Raw genomic sequence first — 14781 nt, 5'->3', positions numbered from 1 at the left:
CCAAGGCACAGCAGCACCACATCTGTGCTGCAGAAGCCCAGCACCTCCGTGACGTGTTGTGGCACCCACAGCTGTGGGGAGCTGCAGGCGCCAGGAGAGGATGGGATCAGCAGGACCCCTCCAGGACAATGCATGTTTCACTCCTGCCAAAACACCTGCTTCTGGTCTCTGGTGATGGGACACCCAGAGTCCTTGCACGCTTGGGATCCCTACTGTGCACAGTACAGCCCCTGTGTTTTTTCTGGAAATCCTCTAGACCAACAGACATCAACAGGAACCATGTTTGCTTCCCACAGCAACACGGGCAGTCCCTTAGAAGTGACAAAAACAAGGTGTTGGTATTTGCTCAGGGGATGAAAAGCATATTTTTGTACTACTTGATACAGGAGCCTTGGAAACAAATGGGTGCTTCTCAAAAGCTGGGGAAATTGCTGCTGGACACATCTCTGCCTCTTTGGCTCCAGTCCAAGTATTGTCCCTGGCAAGGGACACAGAGGTTGGAACGAAACAACATTTCTGGTGCTCGGGGGTTTCTTTGTGTACCTTCCAAGTCCTGCAACACTCTCTGCAGCCTGACCACAGCACAGTTGCTTTCTGTTCTATGTCTATTTTTATAGCAGACAAGAGGTAAAGGATGGCCCTGCCACCATAGAGGTGGGATACACCTTACCAGGTGGTATCAGCATGCAGTCCTGTGTTGTGCTGTAGTATTGCCTCAACCCCAGAAAGCTTTGGGCAGAGCAGGACTGTGGGGCTGCAGAAACACTCCCCTTGACCTCTCTGCACTATTATAAGATGATATTCTAAAAGCTTGCTTTGTTGTATGTACAGTATGGGCTAGGTAAGTCTGCAAAGAGTTTTCCTTTCTCCATTTTTTCATGACCTGTCTGTCATGTTTACAACACACTAGAAAAAATAAATTGAGCTTTTCAGAACTGAATATTTTGAAATGTGTTTTAAAGAAGGAACAATGTAAATCAGCCTTATGTGTGTGCAATTTTCAAATTATTCACCAAGTCCAAGCTACAAAGTCACTGAGACATGCAAGCGCTGCAGATGTGGTCTCTCATCCGACTCTGACAGCACCAATATGCAAACAGCTGTAGTTAATAAAAAACAGCATGCCAATGTTGCTGGAAGATGTAAAAAAAAGGTGTAGTCTAAGAGAAAAAAAAGAAAAAAACCCTCTTATACATTTGTTGATAATGAAATTACTTATCAGTTATTTCTTTTTTTGACTCACGGTGTGATGCAGTAGCCATACATTTTAATGTTTTAAAAATTTCCCTTAAAAATAGCACAAAAATAAAATATATTGAACAAAACATTTACAAAATAAGAGATTAAAAGCAATTGATAACCAAGGATCAGGATCCACATTCTATTTAAAGCAGCACTTTGATTATTATTCAAAAGTTATCACATGAGAATTGAGCTGGTATAAGCACATTATCAGGCCAAGTGGCTTGATGTTGAGAGAGAGACAGAGAGACAGACAGAGAGGGAGAGAGAGACCCTACTGAAGAGTCAGGAAGTGTTCTTTGTAGTTCTAAACACAAACACATTTATGAGCTGAAAGTGTGTTTCAGATTGTATTACAAAGTGGGATTCCATATGGCAGCTTAGGTCCAGAGCTAGGATGACTCAGGAAGTCAAGATGAAAAGATCAGCACAGTTTATTGAATGGGACTGGTGGTTTCTGATGCACTCTCAGCTTCACAATTTGAGCAGGCAGAACTTGAGACACCTCTTGCAGTAGCTGTAAATCGTGACTACATTTTTCAAAGATTTGCTTTCTACTAAAAAAACCATATACAACAGTCCAGCTCCTAGTAAGGTGTTTTTGTATGTGGGATTTTATATAGGAAATAGACAATAGGACATCTGATTGATTGCAGCTGTAAAATGTCTCTGTAGAAAACTGGTAATAAAAAAGGCTGAAAAATAGTCATGGACCAAATATTTTTATGACAGGAGTTTTGAAGCAGTTTTTAACAGTCCTTTTAGATGATTAAGAAAGCAGTAGACTTACCTCTTTCACATATATGAAAAGTAAGTAAACAAAGCACTGCCCAAACTGGAAATTACTTGTGTTTACTCCTTACTATATTTCTGCTTTGACAGTTGTTTTTCCTGCCTTTGCTTGTTGAAGCAAAAGCCGACTTCTGTGCAAACCCGCTGCAGTAATGGCACCTGGAGGAAGCTGTTCATCCCTCTGAAAGTCCTCTGTGGTGGGCTCTTGAGTGAAGTTTCAGCCCCAGAAAAGTCAGCTGTGAAGCTCGAGTGGAGAGTCCTACCCATCCCAGGGGAAGGGAAGCTCTTCCTGGAGCTGCCCACCTCTGCCCACTGTAGCATGCCTTCTTGTGCTGGCCAGCAGACATTGGTGGCCACCTTGAAGCTGGCTTTTGGTGAATGACAAGGTATCTACTTTATTTTTGGGATATTGAGTGGGAAAAAACATGTTCCTTTCAGTTCTAGTCATTCTTGTAAATTCCTGGCTTTGCATCATTTGTGGTAAATAAATAAAATTAAATAAATAAATTTATTTTTTTCAGAGTTTGATTAATATGATAAAAGGCACCACTGTTTCCCCACTGAAGCTCTGATCTCTGTCTCTTTTTTCACAGGGGTCTCTGTGCACAAGTGATCCTCCCCAGGTTTCATTCTGGGGTTAACAGGTGATGCTGTTCCACATCAAGAGCGGAAGACGGGATCTAAAAGTGATCAGCCTTCACAAACATGTTTAAGTGAAGCCAGGAAGAGATATCAGACTACCAAGCAAAACAGCAAACAAAGGTGGGCCTGTGAAAGGTGTGTTTGACAGTAGGGCTATTCACTGCTGCCCTCAGGACGCTAGTGAACCATGGCACGGATCAGTCTGAACTTGAGTGAAGTCCTTGGGTGGCTCTGCAGCATAACTACAGGCTGCATTACCTTCTCCATGCAGTATTTAGGATAAAGTCAGCTTTCTGCAAGAATGCCTTCCTGAGCCATTCAGGCCTTTTCCTTTGCTCAGCACAGGTACAGCATTCCCTCCATGGTACCTGGGGGAAGGCTGAGGCAGGGAGAGCCGTGCCAGGACCTCCATCTGTGGCTTCAGGTGCAGCGCAGGCAGCGCACCTCACCTCGGACCTGCAAGGTGTGCTCTCCCAGCCCACAGCAGCCTCAGCTGCACACCATGGCCAGCCCACTGCTACCCCCCTCCTGCATCAGGCTTGCCGTTCTCTGTGCCACATGGGAATGGCAGAGCTCCAGGGGTGGTGGAGCAAAAGCTCAATCAGCTCAGCAGGCAGGCTCTGAGGGGGCAGAGGAAAATGCTTCAGAAAGCAAGGGGAAGTCATGTACAGATCGGCAGAGCAAACAAAGAAACAAAAGAGCACAGACATTAGAACTTATGCCCATTCAGTGAGCCACAAGATGAATGCAGAGAGGGAGGCAAACTCCCAGAGCCTGTAGGATGCCTGAGCCAACAAAAAAAGCAGAGGAAAAAGAGCTCAGGGGAAGCCATCAGCCCATCTGGAGAAGATCAAGCTCCCAGTAAAAACCTCAGGGAATAAAGAGTGAGTGAAATTGTTTAAGCTTTGATTATAGTATGTCAAAAAAGGAATGTTTGGCCCTTGGTAAAGGGAGGGGGGGGCTGACTGGCAGTCCAAAACCCAACATAGCCACTGTGTCTGACCTGTCTTTTGTGAATCCGCAGCACTTCCCAGAAGATCCCTCTGGCAAGATGATTTTACCAGCATGGATGTGCAGTGATGTGTGCTTGCTTTTCTGCTTCACCTTGAGTAATCCATATGGGGATTGTAGTAGCTTGAACTTTAGGGAAGTTTTAAAATATCTGTATTTTTACAGTTGCCCGTTGCCCTTGACTTTGTGACATCAAAACACATCTTAAGCTGTAAGATTCAGTAGAAAACATGTCTCTGTGTGTTCATAATGTTACTGATGTCAAAACACAGAAAAAATATTGACTGTCACTGAAGAGTCCAAAAATGAGTCTGTCAGGAAGAAAGGAAAATGTTCTTTGCTTCCCCTCGTTTTCACAGTTGTTGCTTAATTTCATATTACTCTTGGCATTTTAGCTGGGGATCAAGATATCCAAAATCCATTCTTCATTTTTTATTCAGTTCCAAAAGCTATATATTCACTACATCATCGTCAGCTTTGAGATCTCTTTCCAATAAACTTGATTGGCACATTTCTGTGTGAGCTTTCTTCTATACTGCTCAGCTTGGGCACACCCCTGGGTGTGCAAACCACCACAGAAACATGGGGCTGGAGGAAGAGAATGACAAAAGGAAATCCTCAGTCTGCAGAGGATTGAGCTGCAGTTACCACCCTGTGCAAGTCTTTTCCTCCTCCCTAGGTATGGAGTTTACATGAACAAGGGGAGGAAAATATTAAGGGAAGGGAGCAGCAAAATTGAAGAAGCTGACAAAGCAGCAGAGTTTTTGGTAGAGTTAGGAATATCAGAGAGACATCTGAAGCCTTCAGCACGACAAAAGCTATCTTCCTACCTACAGCTGTGTGTGCCCTTGTGAGTGTGCGAGGTCTGGGAACCACAGTGCTCACATCTCTCCCAGTGTTGCAATTGGACCAGCCCACTGAATGCTTCCCATTTCCTTTCCAGGTCTGCATTCCTGCCTAGGGCTGAAGGACATACTCTCACATCAGCTTTGGGGAAGGGAGGAAGAGGTAGGGGAACGTGGTTTCAAATTTGGCACAGTTCCTTTGTGTGCATAGGTGAAAAAGGGCATCATTTCAATGTGCTGTTCTTTTCACACACTTTTTGTATATCCCTTTTTCTGTCTTGTTTCCTGGATGAAACAGGCCCAGATCTTCAGCTAAAGTGGATTTATAGAGGTCTCTGACTCTGGCAAAGCTACCAAAATTTCTGTTTGTGTCTCTAGGCTCTTAATAACCACTTTCTTCTGCGTTTCCCCGAGATACACAGATTGACAGTACAAGGGAAAGCCCGCTGGGAAACCTGGCCATTGCTGCTGTGGTTTTTGTTTAACAGCAGCTTGACCTGGGGACTGTAATTACAGTGTTTTAATGTAACAACAGCGTAATGATGTGTAGGCAAAGCAACAACAGGGAAAAGACAGAGAAGGGGTGAAAGGCCCATGTTCTGGGGCTGTGGTGTTTGAGAAGACAAAGACATGGACCATGTTTGGTCCCCTTAATCTTCTGTAAGTGCCTGGTCCTGTTCAGCACAACTACAAAGCTGCTGGGACCTGACAGTGCTCAGGATTTCAATGCAGACAGAGTCACTGGCAGGTGAGTCCTGGAAAGGTCACAGTGATAGTGCAAGGGACCTGCCTGCATGCTCACGGAGCACTGGGGCCATGCTGACCCCCCATCCTGTGGCTGGAGGGGGGTCGGGCAGCCAGAGTCGACACAAAGGATACAGTGCTGGGGGCACATGGGCTCTGGTATGCTCCAAGAGGTGTCTTTTAACTCCTAATCTGAGAAATTTGCAATCAGTGGATACCCTTTCTAGGTTTTGCCCAGAGAGATTTCTTCTCAAATCAACTTCAGAGGCTGCTAATTCACCTTCGCTCATCTAAGATTCAACAATATGAATTCTTCTTTAAGATTCAATGAGATTAGTTTATTGTTTGCAGCCTGGGAACCAGATAGGAGCTGAAAAACTACATTTTTAGCATTCTCTTTTATGTTTTTTTTTTTAAGGGCAGAAAAACTTCTAGCTTTTATTTTATTTTTTTTATTTTATTAATTATTTAATATTTATTAATTTTATTTTATATGTTATTTAGTCATATTTTTTTTATTTACTGCCTGTGTATAGTGTTACTCTGTATTGAATAAAGGACTTGGGCTGGCTTTCCATTTTTATTTCCATTTTCCTTTTAACAGACAGGGCTCAGCAGGAAGCTGTGACCAGTGTAATCACTCCTGTAGATGAAAGGGTGTCCCCAAAAAGGGATTAAAGAGAAAATTCCTGTCATGGCAACCATTAGTACAGGAAGTCTGGACAGCTGAGATGGTGGAGTATTTTGAAACCAGATTAGGAAAGAGGTGTAGCTTTTGACACTGGTGCCCATGTGTAGGTGTTAATTAGGGGGAGGAAGGGCTGGCTGGAGGGTGATGGCCATATGCAGTCTTCACAGAGAGGTTCTTTGGTTTCATCTGGTGGATAAGAACACCTATTGTTGCAAGCTTGGGTTAGGTTCATCAATTAAATGTTCAGCTTAACCAATCCAGAAAGGTCTTTCTTAATGCAGTGTTTCCAGGAATCTTTCTGGACATCCAGAATCTCTCTCCTCAGCTTTACTGTCCCCTATCCTCACTAAAGAAATAGAAAACCCAAAAGACAACACAGTGCAAACCTAACCTTCCCTGACAAGCCATATGTGTCTTACTGTCTGAAAAACTGTCTATGATTTTCATGAAGTCTATACATTAATCCAGTTACTCAGATCTTTGTCTAGAGCTTGTGGTGGTATTCTCCCAGTTTGCTCTTTGAATCAAGACTATTAAATTGATTTTTTTCTTATCACAGACATTTTAAAGCCTGATTTTGTAGAATAAGTAGATGCCATAACCTGAATTTGTAACCAGTAGATAAAGTATTCTCTATAGGAATTATGACCTTTCTTTTTATCCTGAAAAGTAGCACAAAATGCACACTACTCCCATATTTGAACAGGACAAGACAGGCATTCAAATCTCTATCCAAAGCCAGGTCAAAGGTGAATCTCACAAATCTAAATCCAAAGCCGGATTTGCACAGCTCTAAATTTAATTCACTACACCAGCAAATGCTCTCAAGGGCTCAGACATCTTGAATGCACTGCTGTAGATTTGAACTCCAGGGCACCAGACTATTTTCTCACACAGCTCTTCAGCAGCAGCAACAAGTAAATCTCGACTCTGTGATGAAGTTGTGCATCTTGGTAATTTTTTTAACTATAAAATTACTCTTTTTGAGGGAGACACTTCGTGATGCTGGTGATTGGAGTAAAGGGTTTCACATTTAGCTGGCTATGTAATAATCTATAAAGGTGTTATAAAAGTGGTGGGGACAGCTCAGGAAAAACCACCACAGCCAGGGGTCTGTAGCATTGCACAGTTCTGATCCTCCTATTCTTCTGCCTGTGTACAAAGGCAATGGGACCCCAGCTAGGAAGATTGCAGCTGCAGTCAGAACTGTGGCTCAGAAAGAAGGTCCTAGCATGCATTTTTGGCATGAGAAAATGATCATGTGAGAAAGCTCTGGACTGCTCAACAAGCAGAAAGTCCAGAGCTCATACACTGGGCAATATTGCTACAGATACTTGTTGCAAAGGAATTACATTCTCTTGGGGTAGCTGAAAGATTACCTTATTTTTTCCCATCAAGTGTTGTATTTGGTAGGGATGGTTAAAATCAGATCTTCTTAGACATGCCAGGTTTGGTATTCCATCTGGACAAAAGGTCAAAATAAAACCCTATTGGAGGAATTGGAAGTGCCAAAACAGCAATATATTTTGTTCAAACTGTTGAGCTAAATAAAATGATTCAGAATATCTGACACAAAACATCCCTGCTTTCTTTACGAATTTCTTTCAATCTCTGACCTCAAGTAAACGAGCCTTGACTCCTTCACATAATTATGCATGGTTCTTCCTGAAGGCTGAGAACTGTATTAGCACAAGCCTGGCCAAAGAAGAGAGGCAGTGCAAGGTACACTTTGGACCTTGCCATCCTTGGCCATCCCCAAAAAAGGGAGAAGCTATCCCAAACTACCCTTCCTCACAGCAGCTCTCACAGGTACCAACAGAAGAGATGCAGCTTTGAGTTTGGCCTTTGCTGGCACTTCTGCAATGATGGCTGCTCAGAAAATTGCATTTATTATATATCATTGCATACATAATACACATATATACACATACACATATATTATTTATATTTTTATATATATATATACACATACACATATATTATATATATATTTATATATAATAATATTACGTATAATAATAATTGGTGCTCAGGAAAATCTACCTGATTTATGTGAAATATTAAAGTTACTCTTGTGGAAGCAGTTGCACTTTGCATTTATGCTTTACAAAGCATAAAATTATTGTATTGATCTAGTTTCGAGCAAAAATGTCCTGCTTTGACTAATTTACTCCCAGACAGGGAGCATGCAAGGAAGATCTTATGAGAAACCTGCCCTTTCTGTTCTCTAGGAGGGCAGGACAGGTGGCTTTCCCCAAAAGGGATGCTGAGTGCAGAAAAAAATATTTATTATAAAAATCAGATACCCTTTCTTCATAATCTTTGAACTATTGAACCTGTTTCATGCTGCTGATGTCCGTATAAAGCTGGAGGAGATAGAAATTGGGTAAGAATAAATCTAGGAAAAAAATATAAAAACTAATTTCTGTAATGCCTATATCTGACCATGACTGGCCTTCCCATAGATTTTGAACCAGCCTTCCACTGGGATGTTCATATAACCAACCATGAGAAAATCTGGCTTGTCCATTTTGTGGTGCTACAAGATAATGAATGCTCTGTATGAGTCATGGGAGAGTAGATAACAAACACAGTGGGTTTTCTGAGTACTAATGGTCAAGAACTTACTGATACTGCAGCTCATAGTTAAGAGCACTACCATTTTATCATGCAACAAGCTAATTTGAACTCCTGTCCCTCTAAGTGTGTTTTCTTGATAATTTTCAATTGTATGTTCTTGATAGCTGCCTAATTTCATTATTATTCTTCAGTGAAGTGTTTTAATTTTCTTTTCTTTTTATCTTGAACAGACCAAGGAAATTTGCAACTGTCTTTTGATTTTTAGAAATATTACTGTCTGCAGAAAAAATAGTCAGTTGTAATTACACCCTTGTTGTAACATGCTGAGTTTTTGTTCTTTTGTTCTCTTCAGAATTCTCCCTCATGTGTTGATTTTGCTGCTTCCAGACTTTAAGAGAACTAGATTTATTTAAATATTTGTATTAAAGGAAGTATTTTAATCCAAACTGTAAGAGGGAGGAAACAAAGAAATTAAAAAATGCAATAAATGCCTCCAAGGGGCAAATGAACAGCCTTGAGATACTCAAAGTACTGTGGTTTTCTGTGTTTAGATGAGAAGCTGCATGTCCAGTTTGTAAACAGTGCAGATTTTTCATCTGTAGTCCAGAGGGCAAATAGATAAATGATGACAGGCTCTGAAATTTGGGATAATGAAAAGTAACTGGTCTACAATAAGGAGAAATTGATGACTTTCAGATGATTTTTTGGTCACACTCTATTGATTAAAGTAGCAATATCATGGGGCTAGTGCACACACACTCCTTGATCTAACACAGAATTTGGTAAAAATCCCTGGTTGGGAGCACAGAACTGACTTCACCTCTGTGGCTGCTGAGCAGACAGCTGTTGCAAGTTGTGGCAATGCTTTCAAGAATTCTCAGTCTGCAGAAAAGCTTTTTGGTGTGTGTGCAGGAGGCAGGGTGAGATGTCCATATACACCATATACACAGTGAGCATTCCTTACTGCTGTTTTGGGCTGTGGAACAAACTGAAGCCATGGGAATGAGCACTGCTGCAAAACAGAATCAAACAACTCAGCACTTTGGAAGCTGACTCTTCAACTCCTATGGTTTTTCAACCCCCTGGGTGTCACTGAGGAGGAGCAGGGAGGTCTGTGAGATCCTGAGACCCCATCCAGTTGCTGCAGAGGAGCCACAGACTTGGTTCCTGATGGCCATGGGGAGGAGGAAGGGGCCCTGAAGTGAAACACTGTCAGGAGGCTGGGGGTGAATGACATGGGTGAGAGCTGTGTGAGCTCTGGGACAAAAGGACATATGACACAAGGACTGTCCTGCTGCATAGTCAAAAGAGACATTTCCACTTTCCTAGCTTTCTGGTCTCTTGGTCACCTTGTTCCCTCACAATAGATCTATTTCCATTAAGCTCACACTTAAACTCCCTCCAGGAGGACTGGGCTTGAGGTGGAGAAGGGTTCTGGACTGGAAATGTCAGCTCTCAAGCCTTCTTGTACGGAAACACACACTGGTCTTCTGCCCCATGGGGCTATGGAACATCACTGGCAGAGCATCTTCCACTGCGCCACGTCTGATTTTGGCCATCATGCGTGTATCTCAAATCTCCCCAGATGCCTTTGGAAATGCCATCTGGCCTGCCTGATATTTTTAACCAAAGCCCAATCATTTATATAGTAAGAATTTATGTATAATATTATATATATATATTTATAAGGATAATGCTGAAGAATTTTCCATCCTTAAATTGTAGTGCTCTTCACTTCAGGCAGAACACTGATGACCAAAATAAGCACGAGATTGCTGACCCTTATCTCCCCAAGCCTCCAGAAGGTCTTAAGTCTCATCTTGAAGAGTCAGTACCCCCAGGTATGGTGGGAAAGGCCTCAGTCAGCTCTGAACAGGGGAGACAGCACCACCTGTGACCACCAACATCCAGAATAACCCACAGGCTGCACTGCAAATCTGTTCCCACTTCAGGCTGTGGCGCTTCAGATTTATGCCAAATTATTCCAGAACTATCCACAGTTTCATTGATTTGGGGTTATTTCCTGTCTCCTTCCAGGGCAATGAAAAAGAAAAACAAGATACAAATTATCGTAAGTAGATGCTCAATTACCAGAGGATAATTTTAATCTAAGAATCTGAATTGTTATTTTAAAACCTATATATACCCAAATGCAATTTGGCTTATTCTTGGCTGGAAGAATTCACAATATCTTCAGTTCTACCTGAGGGACTTTATTGCTACATTTCATACAGGAACCAAAAGTGACAGAGTTATTATGTTGCTTTTAATAGAAATAATCTCAAAATTCATGAGCTACTGTCTTCATAAATATGTATTATGAAGTGCCTATTTTAATGTGATTAGATGTTAAATATCAGTGTTCTGGAATACCATACTTGGCTAAGGAAAATTCCAATTTTATGACAACAAGTTTTAAAAGTTTTATTTCTAATTTCTATTTTTTTTTAATAAGGCAGCTATAATATTACTGTGAAGCAATTACCTTCTAGCACTTTTCCTATCTGCTTCTGCTTCTCTAAACACATAGAAATTAGACTTTGAGGGTAAAATTTTAGATTCTAAAGTACTGACCCAATCTACTTTTGAAAGTGGGCATGAGTTTGTTAAAGCTTATTCTGCTTTCCACCATGTTATTGGGTTTTTACTGTTAAAGATCCAAAACACTGTTCAAGTGGCAGTTTAACTGTGGAGAAGTGAGCTACTAGGCACTAAATAGTTATTGCTTCAGGTACAGAAAGCAAAGTTCCTTATCAAGGTATGAAGCGTTAATAGGGAACACGTGAATCATGAACAAGAGAAATATTCCAGAAGAGATGTATATATTGTATTCAAAAAGGAGAATCTCTTTTTTGAAGTTAAATCTTATGACACCTAAATGAATTGCAGTTTGCTCAGAGTGTTAGTGGCTAATCATGCCTTTGTAGCCTTTCTTGGAACCGTGCCACATATACCATAAAATATTTATTCCTGTGTAAAATCCTGGGTGAAGGATTTCATGGGTCAACTTTTCAGAGTCTTTTCAAACAGTAAAAGAGAAGAGACAGGAAAAATAATAAATAAATGCAGACATTTTGAGGCAAATGGCCACCTCAGAGCTGATTATAGAAATAAGGAAAATGTAGGCCCTCAAGTGCAATGGTGTTGCAAATAGTCGCTGGAGGGAAAGTACACTCTGAACAGAATACGAGGGAAGAACAGCTTCAAGGGGAAAAAAAAGAAGTATGGTATGGTTTGAGTTTAAAACCGTAACTCATTTACATTAAGAGATCAATCAGTGGGAAAATCCATTCTGCAGTGTTAGCCCATCAGTGAACAAGCTAATTGAACACAGAGAGAGCAAGAGCCTGGGTGGCCTCTTTTCTCTTTTATCTGCTCAGCAAAGCTCACAGCAGCTCCAAGATCCCCCTCTCAGCAAGCCTAGTGCTTTCAGACAGGGTGACCATTCCACTGAGCCCAAGGAATTTCATCTGCAAGAGCATTACATCTTTGAAATTTATTTCCCTGCTTCTGAATGGGGCTTGAGGGCTGTGGTCAAGTCACCCAGTGTAGGGTGGTGTGCAGGTCTGGTGCCCTGGCCACGGGGCAGGAGCTGGATGTCCATGCTGGAGCTGGAGCTGGAGCTGAGGTGGCTTTGTACAACACACTGTGCTAAGAGCTCCTGAAATAAACACACTTATGTAACATGCAGAGTCGTCCCATGTTTCCCCTATGTTCTTTTGGCAGAAAGGTTCACAGGAAATATCCTGTTAGTGGAGATAAAAGGGTTGATTTACTATGTTCCTTGCTTAATCGCAAGCTCATAATTAAATTCCATTGGGAAGGCTGCAGTGACAATGATTGCCCAGCAAAGACCAGTTTCCCCAGAGAGGCAATATTTGCATCAGTTGTATTTTTTGCAATGGGAACAAGGGGAAATGCAGTAAAAACACCCCAATATTTGGCAAGAGCTGTGGAGGCATGGGGCAAGGGAGGCTGGACACAGCCAGAGAGGCACCAACAGTGGAAGGGGAGATAAGGTTTTAAATTATTCCCCTCAGTATCTGAGCTTTATGTGGAAGTCTCTCTGCAACTGAACTTCTTGTGTGCTGGGAGGTCACCAAGCTCAACAAGTTCTAAAGAGCATCCTCCCAGACAGTGCCAAGACTGGGGCCCACCTGACCCCCCCCCCCCCCCCCACCTCTGAAGGGTCTGTGTGGATGTCATGAGGCCCAAGGGAACCAAGGAACCACCAGTGACCAGAGCAGCTGCCATCTGAAACCCAGAACACAGAAACCCAGGTCTGAAACAGCAGATGCAGTGGGGAGTCACAGCTTCCCAGCGCAGAGACCACTACCCAGTCTGTCCCCTCTTGTAGGGAAACAGCCTGAAAGGAGCAAACAGAAAGCTGTTCTTCCTAGTGACAGGAGGCACTTTTGCAAACTGGTGTATGAGTCATAACTCCTTTTACTGAAACTAGTTCTTCAGTCATCTGTAATTCAGAGCTAAAGATACATTTTAATTTCTTTGTCATGTAAATTCTGTGTCACTACTATATTAGGCACTCACCACAAAGGACTGGTAGTTTGCTGAGCTGACAGACTTCTGTGCATGTCCACAGCTCCAAGGCTTCCCCAATAACTGTGCAAATGAATGAGGTCCTGTTCATGAAGAAGAACACTGCATTCATTTTTATCATGGGTGATGAAGAAAGTATGAGAACTTAAAGACAGAATAAAAACCTTCAGTGTACAGGAGGTGCTGTGTTCCTAACAGAGAGAAAACAGTCAGTTCCAGTTTGTGGGAGACAGTCTGTAAATGCAAGTAAAGAACATCACTTTGCAGCCTGCAGAGCAAAGGAAGAAAAATCTCTGCTTCAGAGAATGGTGCTTGCTTTGAGCTGGCAAGAAATATTTCAATAACAGGTTGTGGAGAACGTAACTTCAAAGTTTGAAAGTTGACGGAACTTTGGAAGCAGTTGCTGAAATTTGCATCCAAAAGTGATTTAACTTCCCCAGTAAGTGATGTGTACACATGGCGCACACCACTAAACCACATATGCACTCAATGTATGAACTCCCACTTTCTTGACTTCCCATTCCAGCTTTAACATTTTTTTTCCAGCATAAAAAGAAATGAATCAAGCTTGCAATAGGATGTGTGTATAAATGCCAAAGAAAATATTAAAATCAGCTGCTATTTGAAAATTACTGAGCCTGGAGTACTTTGTTTGGATACTTAATGCCTTGGAAATCCTGTACACCATCGTGGGCAACCAGTTAAAGGAAGAATTTCAGACCAAAGCTATTGCAGGTTTGTTTGACTTTCTTTGGTAGTATGACCTTTTACAGTGACCAAAATGGTTATAGAATCATCAGGATCTGTGGGGCAAATTGTTTTTTCTGTGAACTGGCTCCTTAGAGTAGGGAAATTAATTTTAAACGCATTTTCTTTGCTCCTGCCAAAGAAGAAACATTCTGGCCAGAAAAGAGAAAATGGGGGAGGGACATGATGGAGAATGTGTTGCCTAAAATCTTCTTCCCCCCAACTTACTCTCCTGAAAGAATAAGATTTTCTGGGACCATATGGAAGCAGAATGACAACAGCCTGCACTATGTGAATGGTTTCTGCAACAAAACAGAATTCCTTTCAGCCTAAAAGTACAATCAAAGCATCTCACTCAAAGTTTTTAGGAAAGGTCTTTCTTTTGAGAACCTGTCAGCATAATTATGGTAGGAACAAATTTACCAAAACAAATCTTCACTTTATGAATGCTGGTATCTGTCATCTCTAAAAATGTTTAGATACAATACAGAAAGAGAATGAGATAGAAAATCTTTACCTCTTGTTTAATACTCTAAAAGTATCACCATCACTGCAAAATCAGAAAGGACACTTGGAAGAAAAGCAGGCAGTCAATTATCTCTTGACACTATTTAAAGTGAGTTCATTTGTACCTGTACAAGTAGATTTAATGGTAGTGGATTATGCAGCAGCTTGAGCCTCCTCTCCATTGGTGGAAAATTCTCTCTGTTACCTTTCCCTCCAATCCCCTTTATTTAGTAGAGGCCAGGAAGGGAGCAGCCACTCTGAAAGCAGAGGTGCATTTCACCTTCCATGTTGCAAGATTAGCTGAGCCACCTGTGATGTTTCGTTTCCATGAGCATATCCTTAATCCTGCCATTTGGTAGGAAAGGAAGTGTTAATGGAAGATACAGGCTGGCAGGATTTAATAACCTTGGTTTGCTTCATGAG

The sequence above is a fragment of the Cyanistes caeruleus genome, chromosome Z, assembly GCF_971803275.1.
Source record: "Cyanistes caeruleus chromosome Z, bCyaCae1.hap1.1, whole genome shotgun sequence".
In the NCBI taxonomy this organism is placed as follows: Eukaryota; Metazoa; Chordata; class Aves; order Passeriformes; family Paridae; genus Cyanistes; species Cyanistes caeruleus.
This window is presented reverse-complemented; position numbering follows the sequence as displayed.